Genomic DNA, 15,705 nt, shown 5'->3' with positions numbered 1-15,705 from the left:
TACTTTAATTAAACTTAGGAGATAATATAATCAATTAATCAATACGGTTTAGGAAATAAATTATTATATATATATATATATATATATATATATATATATATTAGATTTAAATATAGCATTGTTTTAATATAGGTATGTTGACTCAAAACCGGACTTTTTCCGAAACGGCATACCAATTTTGTCCCATTTCGATCCTACGACTCAAATTGTGCCAACCAAGTTTCATAAAACTCGCATGAGTTATTTTTAAAAATTAGCTCTCAAAATTTTAACTCCTCAATCTTAATCAACTATGGTATATATTTCTTAATATGTCTTTTTTATTAAACTTATTTGATTCTTCCTTTCACATTTCAAAATTTAGGTTCATTCCAAATAAAATTCGCACATTGTTTATGATTTATTTTTAAAATCTGTATTTTTAAATAATTTTTTATAGATTTTTCGGAAAAAAATTTTGATTTATAGCCTATAAAAGTTTTACCTACAAAAGTTTATCATTTTTTCACCAACGCAGATGTATTTCTAGACATACCTGCAAAAATTAGAGTTTTTTTATTCAACATTTCTTAAGATTACGTGAATTTATATATCAGCGCATTTTAAAATTTAGCATATTTATTACAAGCAACGCCAAATGTGGTTTATGTACTTTGCTAAAATTATTTGAAAGTATGAATGATGCACCTTTTTTTTTCCGCTGGAGCGCAATGACTATTTCACATCAATATGCCTTAAAACGTTTGTTTTAATCAAAAACCTTGAAGGTCAGTTTTTCCAATGTCTTGAAGTACTCTATCAATCAAATACCAAAGCCATTTTCTAACAACTTTAACGCCTCTTTGCTTACAGATCACTGAACGCTTACTAATGTTTTATTTCTTCCTCCCCTATTTAAAATAAATTTTTGTCTTTCTCTGTAAGTTAAAAGTGATATGCGATTATCAGTATCGCTGTTTATAAAACAAAATATAGAAACGTTGTTACTTGATCTATTGCATAAATTGGTGCTTTTATGCATGACATAACAAGATGCATGAATATTAAGACTACCTAATGTGCAGAGAGAGATCAGAAGAATTTGCATATTTGAATTTCCGAAATGGAGACGGTAGTACATTTATCATTAGTGCAGGTTTTGTACTTCAGTATGCAGATGACAATTCATCAGTCCCCCTAAAGACCACCCCCAGACATGCAAATTCATTACTCGAGTCATCGATCACTGAGCCAAGCGCGAATCTCTGAATAAAGAAAACTTTCCATAAAAATTTCTTAAGGTCTTGAAGGTAGGAATCCCATTATTGTTGCTACAAATATAAAACTTCATCTTCTTTATGATAATGCTTTCATTCTATGAACATTTTTCATCAAATTAAGAAATAGAAAATTATTAGTACAGACATGAATTACTTCAATATGTTTTTTGACTATTTTCAATTTTTAATATAAACGCGCGGTTTACCGCAATTTCAGAATTTGTAGGGGATGGAAAAGGGCATTTCAATATGATTCCTTAATCTATTTTTTTACTTCCTTGTAGTAAAGGAAGAACTGTAATGGCAAAAAAATCGAGTATCATATTTCAACGATGATGTCCACTCTGAATGCCCTTGAATCCATTTAGACTATTTTTTGCGTCACATCTGTATGTACGGACAGAATACAAGTCCCCTTTTTTCCAAAAAAGATTGTAAAATTCATTTAAAATAAATTCAAAAGGGATTTTTTTTTCGTGACATCTGTACGTACGTGTGTCTCTCGCATAACTGGAAAACGAGTAGACATAGAACGTTGAAATTTTTCATATGAGACTGCTATAATAGGGAGTAGTTTTGTATCTCACTTTTTCGTTCGGCTGCACCAAACGTATATATAGCCACTATGTTACACAGCTCCGTATGTTGGCAAATTGTGCCTTTTTTGCTTTAAACGCGATTGAAATATGTTGTTTTCATATTCAGGCTAAGGTTTTTATGACTTTATTTAATCAGCAAGCAATAGTTGTAGAATTATCCACCATTTTAAAGTGGCGCTAAGCCTAATAAAGCCGCCATCTGTTTACAACTCAAACTCTTAGTTGAATACTGAATTAAGTCAGTTGGTGCACCAACTGTCTTTCAGCACAGTGTGACCAAAAGTTAATTTTCGGTTTTGTGCACCGAAAATTTTGTTTTCCTGCGCGCTGTCCGAATTGCTTGATTTTGCGTAGAAACTATAATTTTAATTCTAAAATTTGTTTTTCTAAACTGTTTTGATATTTTAGCTTTTTCTGTATTTTACAGTTTTTAATGAAGATTGAGTTTTCATCCATTGTTTGCCTTGCCGCGAACTGATTGAATTAGAAATATCTTTCTAATGAAATTCGAAGAAATAACATTAAATAAGGAGTAGCAACAAAATGTATAAGGAAGTCATGTGTTGTCCACATCAGATATTTTATGAAGGTTTCTTCATTAAAATACTGTTTAAAGGTAAAAGTAGTAGACAAAAGTCCAATAAAAGATTAAAAAATTTTAAGTACATATGTTTTACTATTATCACATTAAATGCGCGCATCTATGTCATCAATATCATGAATACTAAAACGGATGAAATTTGAAGCTTAAATCTTATACTGACAAAAAAGCCAGAAAACGGCTAATAAATTTAAATATATAGTTCATATCATCATCACAATAAAAGCGCCATTGCTACGGAATCATTATCATAAATTTTTTAATCACAAAGGTTTTTCTCCATTCGAAGCTGTAGTGTCCTTGTAGCATTTGTCCGAAAGCCGCAGATCTGCTAAAATTCTCTTAACGCCATTGCGAATATATACTGAGTATTCTATAGGGAATATCATCTCAACTGACTGATTGATTCTAAATGTTAGATAAATAAAGACAAAATTCGAAAAACTTACATTTCACGCTCTATGCACACAATCCTTCATAGCTTTCAGATGCTTCAAAACTTGCAGAACGACTGGATTCTGAACTGTAATTCTGTTACCATAACTGTAACAAAGAAAAACGTGTTTAAAGATTGTAAAGTTACTTATTTACAAATGCATCATTTTATATACAAAAATATTTTTATATATAACAAACAAAGAGAACTGCTACTTTTTGAAGGAGGCAGCATAAAAAATGATATAATTTTTGTGCAAAATATTTTGGAATTAAAAACCGGCGTAAAAACCCAAATTCCAAATGAGATGCCGATTAAATTCAAATCGGGAAAAAAAGCAGATGTCTGAAATGTACCATGTGTCCCGTCAATACTACAGGGAATCTATTCATCCCACATTAAGAAACGAAATGAAAAATATGTTTAAATCTCTATGAATAAGAAAAAAAAAATAGAAAAGAAAGTATACAATTTTGGTCGAATAAAAAAAGAAACGAAAAATTCTAGTAGCCTATCTCAAACGATGCTTAACACCCCAGAACAATTCTTATCAACGTTTCAAATTAGGATCTCCTCCTTCGCAAATGGCCCAGAAAGAAAGAAAGCAACACATCTCAAACTACAGCATATGGAACACCGGAAAATTGAATAAGAAACACTGTCTGCTGTTATATCGATGAATACCATTTACTTTAAGAAAACGGCTACGAAAACAAAAAGATGAAGCTAAAACAAATTCCAGCAAAAACAAAGCAGCAGATGAAGCAAAAACAAATTCCAGCAAAAACAAAGCAGCAGATGAAGCAAAAACAAATGTTTCAGATTTTAAAGGTCGTCCAAACGGATTTCTTAAGAGGTTTGTTTATAAAATAAATTTAATTAAGTAAAATATAGAGTTGCTTAATATATCTCGAGGCGCATAATAAAAACGTTAAAGTACAAATATTGGTTCAAACCATTTGATCATAAAATCACACTGTAATAGCTAAGCTCTTACTGTGTAAACTCGAGTGGCTTTAAAAATTAAAACAGTAAACAATTTGCTCATTATTGAGATAAAAGTAACTTCTGATTTACAATATACTATTAAATTATCGGAACCAATTTGAATACTGCATATAGCTTTAATTTAATCCAAGTCACTACACACTAGGAATTCTCCGAAACTTGTCTCGTGTTGGCTTATCCAGAGCAGATACGTAGAAGCGAAATTACGTTCTCAGTAATTTTCACAGGTATGTTATATAGATATGAAAGGCGACTATTAGATATGAGACAGGCAGTGTAGTTGCAGATTGGACCTAATTTATCAAAGTGAAAATTATAAATCTACCGCCATATTACATCTCTTGCGTAGGTATTCTACACCGCAAGCCAATAGTTACATGATATAAAAGTCAATAACTGCATTATATAAATAAAATATCTGATGTCTGGACAACAGATGACTTCTTTGTAGAACCTGCATAAATTATACACATTTTTTGCTGTTATTCTAACTTGAATAACAGATTCCTCGAGGTAAGTTGAAAATGACATCAAAAATTGCAAATCTTGAAATTAAATATCCCGGTCAATTTTTGTCGTACGGCAATCAAGTTTCTTAGAAGTTTATTTTTTCATAACGAGTGTAAAACGTTTTGAAATTTACGTACAAGAACCGAGAAACAGAATTAAAAGTTAGCCCAGAAGAGATTTTAATTTCATTTTGGCATTTTTCATCGAAAACTTTAAACGTCTGAATTACTTTTCAAATTGTTGCCGCCAAATATTATCGCCCTGTATTACATTTAAAAAATTAAATAATGAAGAATCTGCATAAATGTATGCGTATTTCTCGCACTGTGATAAAACAACGGTATCTACAGCCATCCAGTTTCGAATAACGTAATCCTCCTGCGAATATGGGCATCTGGAAGCCCAAATTTGAAATTTGGAATTTGTTTTATAATCGATTTCATATTTTGTAAAACTTTAATGAATTTTTGACTAACAAACTCAACGATTTAAAAGCGAGCAATTGCAATACTCTACGGGGGGGGGGACATTTTTATCTTTAAAGCGTGGAACTGTGTATCGGAAATTCTAAAGATAGGCTCATTTTAAAGTTATTTTGCGACATTGCTGTTGAACTGAATTTTATGGTTTAAGTGCGAAGAACATGATATTTAATAAATAAAGGTAACACATAAAATGTTAAAAAAACGCCACTTTGGGCGCAATATAAAATCTGAAAGCTTTCAGACTTTTTCTCTTTTCTTTTTTTATTTGACATTTCCATGATGCTTTAACCATCAAGCCAGCTGTGAGTTTCTCATCAGTCGTGATCTAAGCACAGTCTTCTCGGCCATGATAATTAATTGGTTTCATCTTCCACAAAAACCCCAACATCACAGATATAAATACGTTTTTTGACAATATATATATAAACGATTGTTACTGCCAATTACAAGTGAAAAGGAAGGCGCATGACTAGACTTTATAGCAGTCCATTGCACAAAATTTCGACGTTGTACGAATAATCGTTTTTGAGTTATGCGCGATACATGCGTGACCTAATGACTATACAGTGGCGCACGAACTGAATGGTGGTGGATGATGAATCTTCACCGTCAGGATTTGGCGAGTGGGTCCCCTAATCCCCAGTCGCCCTTTAAAACGGGGAGTATGTAAAGTATTTTCTCCCTCCATCCAGCATGCCTTTGTGGTGTAACAGTTGGCAAACTGGGCGCATTTTCGAGAAGTCTAGGTTCGAGTCCCGGGGAGGGTGTTGCTCATTCAATTCTCCTGCTTCTAAAACTTCTCATGACTCCTCAAAATCTCTTAATCCAACTCAAAAGCTTAAGAATCGCTGGTCTAGATGGTGAGACAATTTCAAAGGTACATTCTTAAAATAGAGAACGATAAAGAAACTGTCGTTTTCGGTGCAACATCAAAAGAACTTTGAATTATCACACCAGTTTTGGTCCCTGAGATGACACACTTAACTTTCAAAATGAGAATAGTTATGCTTTAAATACCCGTAATTTAACGGAATGTGAAGTTGCTCTTCTTACAGAGCACATATATAAGAGGTGAAACTACTTTTACAGAAAAAGCGATGAGCTACTTTAAATCTTGAAACAGTTACGAATTTTGACATATAAGTGCAAAAACATTTCCCAGTCCTGTAGGTGCAAAAACATTCACAGACATATAGGTGCAAAAACAGTTATTCTGACACACAATGAATATTTTAAAATCTCTGGAAGGAAAAATATTAAATCAATAATGTTTTGTTTAAGATGGTCTTAATTTATAGCAAAACTGCTACCAAAGATACATTTCGTTATTTTAGTTACTATAAAGAATGAGTGAGAAATACCCTTACACGTATGAAGTAAATGTAATTTTTTACAGTATATTCTAAAAAGTGAATGATAAATTACAAACGAAATTTCATTTTATGTTTCAAATAACAGTCACGTACCGAATTTACATCCTTATTCAAGATGGCGCCGAACAAACAGTAGTAAGTTGCAGCAGTATGCATGATTGCATACCAGAATCGTGAGGCTGTGAGACTGAAAAGACGTGATTTTAAGACAGCATTGCTGCTATCAGCTTTAGGTAAGCGGATAAAATACTACTTAAGATGGGGAACATCTAGAAAGGGAAAATTCCTAAGAAGACTCGCAGTAGAGAAGCAGCCACAACATCAGTAAGGTTAGAAGCACTTCCAAAAATGCAATAAAATGAGTCTTCTTGGTGATGTTGCGTAATGCCCTTCAGTTGGAAGACCAGTGGCAGTACCTCGCTTTCCTGTATTATCATCACACAGTGTTATCAAACTTCATTACCCCCCCCATTTTAATGTTCTCTGATATATTACGTTACGACTATTCTTCTTAAAGCGATTATAATATTCTTATAACGTAGAATACATAGTCCATGTTTTAACATCTACCATTTATTCTGGCATATAACGTGCACCTATAATTTCAAACCATATTTTTTAAGTACAGTGAAACCTCGAGATAAGAGTTTAATTCGTTCCAGCACTCGTATCTAGAAAGAAACTTCCTCATTGAAAATAATGCAAATCCAGTTAATCCGTTCCACATCCCCAAAAGTATCAAAATAAAAATCAATTTTTCTAATAAATAACACTGGGGAATAATATAACCGTAGTTTACCTTTATGATACCTTTCGACAAATGATGGCTTCTGACACCGACCTTTTAACTGCTTCTCGTTAATCCATACCAAAAACAGCTTCTCAACATCTTCTAGGAGTTTGGGGCGGAGCTTAGAAGTAACGGTAACTCCTTAGGCTACATAAAGTTTCTTAATTTCTTCCTGCTTGTTCAGAATAATTTAGATCATGGATGTCGAATGGCCGTAAGTCTTCGCCAATTACACCACGCTTATGTTTATCTATGATTTCTTTCTTAATTTCAACAGCTATGGCTTCCTTATTTTTCTTTGCAGCACTATCTGAGGCAAAAATCTTTTTGGGAGGCATTGTGAAATTATTATTTTCACGTTAAATGTAATAAACAATTGACTCACAAGCAAACAAACACGTAGATCAAAGAACACTGAGTCATCTGACGAGGAAATTTCCCGAGTCGAGCCGGATCGGGAAATGGCGCCAAAGCATGCCAACAGCCTAGCACGTTGCTCATTGCTCGAGTCAATGCTCGTATTTAGAGACAAAGGTTTCGCTCATACTTTCCTCGTATCTCGAATTTCTCGTATGTAGAGGTGCTTGTATCTCGAGGTTCCACTGTATATTCGCCCTATAACGCTGTGGGGGAGATGCCTGAGAAAGTAAATTATTCTTCAAAGAGGGTGGGTTGTATTTAATGTAGGTATGCACAAGAATGTTATTCTACGATTTAGGGAAAAAGCGGACATAATTTGGGGTAAGAATACACTTCGAATGAATACTTCGAATACGAATGAATTCCAAGAACCAGTAGACAGATATTTTCCCTTTGTGTAGTCATTTAAAGCCGTGATTTTGAAATGAACATTTTAAATCGCATGATCTACTATTCCTCTTAGTAGTAAATATGGCTCTTCCGAAACGAAATAAAAGAACGCTGGTTTCAAATGCAGAGTCATTCTGTTTGCGAAAGAAAATGGAAAAAGTGTTGCAGCAAGCATGTTTGGTGTTGGCAAAAGCTCCAGACGTGTGTGAAAGGAAAACGAAAGCACAATAATTAATATGCTTTACCTAACGGAAATTATCCGATAATGAAAATTCTGAAGTTCAGAAGGTGTGTCATTTTAAAACAGGATTTAGGTACATAGAGAAATCTAATTTCTGCAGGCTCGCCTTTTCCTTATTTTTATATCCATCGTATAATGCGCGCCCGTAAATTTCGATTTTATTTTTTGTATTAAAAGACTCGTTATACGCCGGAATATACGGTACAAATATTTTAGACTCTTCATATACAGATTCGAATAATTTTTAATAACCACCTTCTTCTACCGATTTATACTATTTACTTTTTTTCATGCTTCATGGATTTTCTATCAAAGCCTGGCTGTAGTTTTGATAGTAAAAATTTAGGCCAGCAGCCGAACGGTAAAGCCGTTGAACACTAGTATTTTGGTTCGGTTTCAAATACCAGCAATTAGCATGGCTGTTTTTCGCTGTGTTTTGTACCTGGGGTTTCATAGTTTTTTCCTTGTGCAACGGAGATACAAAACAGTTTACCTTAGGAAGAACGAATATATCCCACTTCTTTTCGTATGACTTTGTGGTGTAACTGGAAGCATACTTGACGCGTTTTTCAGAAGTCCAGGTTTCGAGTCCCGGCGACGGCATTGCACATTTTTTACATATTCGGCTTCAAAATAACCTACAATCGCGCCCGAACTAAAATGGTGATTGAATATAATTCGACACCACCAGGATTGGAATTGGTGGTCCTAATCCCCAGTTGCTCTTTAAAAGGGCGGGTATCATCTCCCTCCTTTCAGCATGCCTTCATGGTGCAACGGTAGCACATATGGCGCGAATTCGAGGGGTCTAGCTTCGAGTCCCGGCGAGAGCATTGCTCATTTTTACGTCTGCAGCGCAAAAAACTTAATGACTCTAAAAGCTCTCACGTGCGTTTTCTAGTACTCAAATAAACCAACCTAAGTAATTACATTTAATTCATAGTACGAGCCAAATATAATATCATTTACTCTAAATTTGCATTTTACTAATTTAATAATACGATACAGTCCTAGATATAATAATAAGTAAAATGATAAAAAGTCACTTCAAAATCACGGCTTTTTAAGCTCACATATATGTTATCAAATAGCTTTACATACATAACTGTACTTCTCAAATGATGGATATGTTTATAGTCGATGAATATGCACACTTTTGGATGAACGGCCTGATTATTCTAATCCAGTTTGCACATTACAGGAGTTTGTGACGTGTTTCTAAAACTCTATATTTCTGGAGTGAGTGATTTAAACCCCCATACTTCTGGGAAGAGTGATTTTAATATACGAGTTCGTACGTGCTCCTAGAGTGAATGATTATAATAGTCTTACTACTGGAATGAATGATATAATTCAAAAATACGGATACACCTGAAGTAAGTGATGTGATTATATTATCCCGATTTGTGTACGCAAGAACCCGATTATATGATTATTGTATTTTAATTTACATACTCTTCAGTTAATGATGCGATAATAATTGCTGAATCTGCCTGCATCTAGAGCGAATGACGTTGATTCGGAAAACTAATAATTGAAAGGGCAATGCTTTAAAAATTAACTGCTTAAACAAACTCAGGGTAATATTTTACATACAAAATTATCCCGAGTTACGTTTCCTATTGGCGTAAATTATATTTTTAATTTCCTTGTCCAGATGACGAATATAAAAATATAATTCGTCGAACAAGTACGACATGTAGTTCTTAATTGTTCCCATAATTAATCAAAGGAAACTGACACCATGGTAGAATTCAAAATGATTGCTTTAACAATTATTTTTAAATACGTTTTGTTAAATTCAAAATGAAGCGCTTAAAATTGAAAATTTAATTTTACAAAATAAATAAAATTACCATAAAGATTAAACTATCCTGGAAAGTTTAAGAAACATTGTTACCGTAATATTTATTAGATGAAGAAAATTAGCAACTATACCAAGCATATAATTTAAACAAGGTATTAGCTAAAAAGTTTTCATTAAAATATGCAATAAATGTTTTTAAAGAATTTTTTGAAAAACTTACGATAATCTGTATATTAATTATTCATAGCTTAATGTTTCAAACAGACGCGTCAGAAAGTAATAATATTCAAAATATTAAAAAAAAATATAAATATCTAAAAGTTTTAGTTTTAATGGTCGCCCAAAAAGGTTTGTTAAGGCTTTCTACCAATCTGCTGTTATACTAACCCCTTTTTTGTCTCTTTATCTTTATTATTAAAGCATCATTTGCATCACTTAAGATGTATGTAATTTAACAATAAAATTACAAAAATTTTAAAAGCAGCATAGGTAGTATACGTTTAGAACTACCGATGCAGCGTTAAGTGTTGGCATTTACTTTTCTGTGTTTTTTCCCAGTCTTTTCTCAGTTCATCATATCACTATTTTCTTAAGATGGCGGTACGAAACCTTTTTTTATCTTTAGAACATTAACGTTTTATGCGTTTACTTTATTTATTAAATATCAAGTTCTTCGCAATTATGCCACATAAAATTCGATTCAACAGCAAAATCACATATTTAAAATCAGCATATCTTTAGAATTTCTGATAGACAGTTTCACCCGCTGGGGATAAAAATGTTTTACTCCCTACTAGTGCTGCCATTGCTCGCTTTGAAATCATTGAGATTGTTAATCAAAAATTTTTCAGTGTTTTATAAAATATAAAACAGATGATAAAGCAATTTCGAAATTCGAATATCGGGCTTGAAGGTGTCCATGTTCGGATATTCAAAATTTGATGGCTCTAGGTACCGTTGTTTTTCACAATGCGAGAAACATACACACACTCATGTAGATTATTCATTATATAATTTCTTTAAATATAATACAGGGAGATAATATTTGGTGGCAAAAATTCGAAAAATGATACGCTATTTATAATGATTCAACGCAAAATGCCGTTTCGAGGCTCATATCCCATTCAAGCTGATAAATATAATCACAAAAATTTTATAAAATTAATTACTGCCCACTCTCAAAGAGCTAAGAATATACACCAATGCAAATTCAGTTCAAGGAAAATACACACACACCCATACCCAAAACAAAACAAAAAAAAAAAAAAACAAAAAAAAAAAAAAAAAAAACTAAAGTAATACAAAACGCAAACTATGGTAAAATATGAAAAAACTCTAGATTTTCCAATTACATCCTTTATAGAATAAAAATAAAAATATGACAGCCAAAACGTGCTAAAAGACTAATTTCGAATATTCAAAATTGTCTATGGTAACAGTGCTTGCCGTTTTATCTTACATTGCTATCGATAATTCATTAATTAAATAACTATTTTGTGATATATCGATAATTCATTAATAAATAACTATAACTATATAACTATCTTTAAATATAGGATGTATGGAGGAGTTTTACATAAAATCCCCATGAAAAATTTTAAGTTACGTCGACGTATTAATCAGCGGCCTTGGCAGCGAAGGAACTGATTCTAAATTATCCCATGTACAGCGATTACCATCAAGCGATGGCTCCGATTCGTTACTCCTTCGTGAGTAAAAATTAACTTTGAAAACTTCATCAGTCAGGCCAAGTTGCCAATAAAATAGGAGCGTTTGTTAATTCGTGTCTTTGACGCTTATAATTACTCATTAGTACTTGCTAGGCTTTTCCACGTTCAATAAGATAGTAGGGTGAAGTGCGCCTCCCTCTTCTTTTAACCCCCATCCAACCTTCTCCTCAACGAAGGGGAACAGATTCTCTTACTTCTTTGCATCACTTCATTAAGTGAAATAATTACTTGCTGAACAAACACAGTTGCTCCAAGTACAAAAACAGGGAAGTTGTCTTGAGCAAATGCTGCTTGCTCACTGCCCGAATTTTTAAATTTTTCTGGGCCATTTCTTGCTGCTACTTTTAAGCGATGGCTTCGGGGGTAAAATCCTAAACTGTCAGATTCTAGAATTGCTTTCAAAAAGAAGAAAATGATAATCCTCCGAGCAGAAACTGTAAAAATATTACATAATTATAATTAGAAGTTCTTTCGGAGCATTATTCTTTTCTCAAATACTCATCTCTATGGAAACGAACGTTGCAATATTATACTTAAAACTTTTAGAGACTGAATAGTACTCGCTGATTACTTCCGTTTGTCTCGTTCTCTTGCGTATAAATATCAGTGGCAATCAATCCGTTTCGCAAATGTTGTTGACACTCGTTGACAGCTTAACAAGATGCTGTAAAACAGCGGTTCTCCACCTTTTAACTACCGCGTACCATCTAAACAAAAATTGAAAACCTTTAGTACCACCACCACAAAGTACTACTACCACCAGCACTCTTGAACAACGCTCAGATCGCATAAATTTACGAGTATTAGAGAAAAAACTCAGTCAGAATGTTGGTGATTTATTTTTTGAATTTTGTATTTAAATAGTTAATTTTAGTGTAATTATAATTAAAATTGTTGCATTTTCCCGTGCAATGCAGGGCAAGACAAATTTTTTAAAGAAAGCTATGCCGGAAAAGTAAGAATACAGTGATTTTTTTTTACTTTAGATTATAGTTATCTAATATATTTATATCTAATAGAAATATACCGACTTTAGTAATAAATTTGACTACCATTTTATTCTATCCAAATCATGAATTAATAAATCATATATCTAAACATTTAAAAAAAAACCGTTACTTCAAAAAGAAATTTCTAACTCCACTTCAAAATTTTATTTCACACATTTATTGCAAAACAAATTATAAATTATAACATTAATTATTATTAAAGTTGTTTCACTGTGAGAAGTTTCAATTTGATAAAGCAGCTAAAGCCATTCCACTCCAGTTATTTATATTTTTAACAACAAACATAAAATATAGTTAATGAAGATAAGGGAGGTCATGTTTTCGGTCCAATAATTTGATAAAGAGTTTTCAGTAAATAAATATGAATTAGAATCCCCATAACACGCTTTTACTATTTTTACAATGATGTCTGTCTGTCTGCCTATGTGCATGTGTGTGAAGATGTTTTCGCTCACAAAAACTCTTTTAAATCAAACTTCCAAACTCTCTACTTTCTGCATTCATCTAAAGAGTTTATAAGAGATTTTCTCCCTCCTTTCTGCATGCCTTCGTGGTGTAACTGTAAGCTAGCGCGATGCGTATTCAGGAGTTCTGGAGTTCGAATCTCGGCGAAGGCAATGGACATTTTTCACGTTCCTTCATCGATATAACTTAATGACTCTACGAGGTGATTAGATTGTGGGTATAACCGGACAACCGGAAGTGGTACTTTACTTAAAGCACATAACAGGTTTAATGGACACCCAGAAGTGACAGACCATAGCGGTTTTTAATTAAAAACTACAATAAAATATAAGCCAAAACTTTTTAGCATTTAAAACTCTCATAATCAATTTGGCTAAAACTTTAATAGAAACTCTAAACATATTTTCGCGAAAACATATCTTATGACATAACCCAAAACTTCTCAGATTTGAAATTTAAAACTCGTATATGCATACACATTCACGATGGAGAAAACATATTATATTTTGACTCTATAGTGGCACCTTGGTGTACCTGATCAATCCGTTTCAGATCCTTGGACGTATAACGAAACTTTCCAATGAGAAATAAAGGAGAAATAATTAATACGTTGTTAGAAAATGAAGCAGATATCTTATTGTTATTAAAAAAAATAAACATCTTTTAAATTAGGTGCAAGGCATCACTTTAAATATAAAAATCTAACATTTGATGAGGTTACCATACGTAAAAATAGCAACTGTTAAGATATTCATCGTGTTTCATTTAAGAACAATGCTCCACACCTTCAAGTGCAAAATTCGCGGAGGTTTATAAATTCATCATATCTCTGTAAGTCATACATAAAGATATGCAACCTTTCATTTTTAAATCATTAAAACGTAGTCAATATTTGACTTTATTATTATTTACAAAAGCCTGGGTTTTGTCTCTGGACGCCATTTACTTCTCGCGTGCAGAACGAAAGCCCTGTGTGCCCGTATTTAAATGTGCAAAGCACGCATTTAAATTGTGGAGACATTAAGTTTTTTTCGAAGCAGGAGACATGAAAATAAGTAAAGCCCTCGCCGAGAATCGAACCACGGACCTCTCGAATATGCGCCGAGCGCGCTGACCACTACACTACGAAGGCATGCTAAGAAGGCGGGAGAAATACTTTATATACTCCCCCTTTTAAAGGGCGATTGGGGGTTAGGGGGCCCAGTCGCCAAATCCTGGTGGTGAGGAATCATCATCCACCACCTTTTTTTAGTTCGGGCGCCACTGTAGAGATATTAGGTATTTTTCGAAAGCAGGAGATATGAAAAATGAGCAATGCTCTCGCCGGAACTCGAACCTCGGACCTCTCGAATACGCGCCGAGATGCTAGCCACTATACCACGAAGACATGCTAAAAAGGTGAGAGAAATACCTTATAAAATTTTCACTAAACCCTCCCCGCTCAACATTTCCACAAAACTCTGTCCCTTAAACCTTTGAGAACATTTGTACTTGAGATGTACTTGAGTACATTTGTAGATGAATGTTTAGGAAAATGAAGCTCGTATTTACCTGTTTCGAAGTCTCTGTATAATTAATTATTCGTTTAGTTCTAAATATATTATTACTTCTTCATTCGCTCCACAGTTTAGGGTGGGCTTTTGCTTTCTCCAGACTTTTTTCTACGCCGAAGTCTCCTTCCCGTGGGCTGTGCCAGAAAGGTTTTCTTACAACACCGATATTCATGCATTCTGGCCAGATAACCAACCCATTTAATTCTCTCTCGTTTGAAGAATTTTATTACATCAAGTTGTCTGAAGGTCTTGTACAGCTCTAAATTAGATCTTCTTCTCCAAATCCATTTACACGGACCAACATTATTATAGTAAATCTTAATTCTACAAGTCCACTAATAAATTAATGTATGTATAAGAGCAATGAGTACGCCTAATCCGTACTAAATTCGCTGTTACTCCAGTAACATGTTAACTATAAGCATATTATGTGATGCTCATGTCAAACATGAACGTGAGTCAGGTTTCATTATAAAGTTCTCCATAAAATCAGTTTTCTTTGAAACATTCTCCATGAAACTTCCCTCATAAAGTAGGTGATTCCCGAATTCTTTACCAAACTAACCTAAAAAATAATAGACCTTTTGAAATTTACTATAATTAATGATCTAATTAAATGGGTTATAGTAAATTACAGTAAAATTTATAATGCAAGCTGAATTATCTACATGGCAAATGAAGTAAACAAATTAGAAAAAAATAGAGTATTCATTATACATGGCATATAACAAGGAAAACAAGCCACAGTCCAATTTCCATTAAATACGTCGCCAGTTCCGTAGCCTTCCTTTATGAACAGTTTCATTAGAGCTTCTGCCATTGTTTAAGGCAAAGTAAGAGTTGAGTTACGCTCACCGTAAATGATGACCGTCCTAACTCTGGAACTCACTTCCGATTAAGTCTTGGAAGGGAAATTTTACCCTTCCCTGCCGCCAATCCACCGTCTCCTCTCCCAAACGCGCGGTCTTAGTTGCTTAATTAAAGTCGCAGTGACCCTATAAATATTTAATTAACGAGTCCCCCCTCTT

This window comes from Stegodyphus dumicola, chromosome 12 (genome assembly GCF_044657685.1).
Source record: "Stegodyphus dumicola isolate Sdum_Otavi_A_Nest chromosome 12, ASM4465768v1".
NCBI classification, from domain to species: domain Eukaryota; kingdom Metazoa; phylum Arthropoda; class Arachnida; order Araneae; family Eresidae; genus Stegodyphus; species Stegodyphus dumicola.
This window is presented reverse-complemented; position numbering follows the sequence as displayed.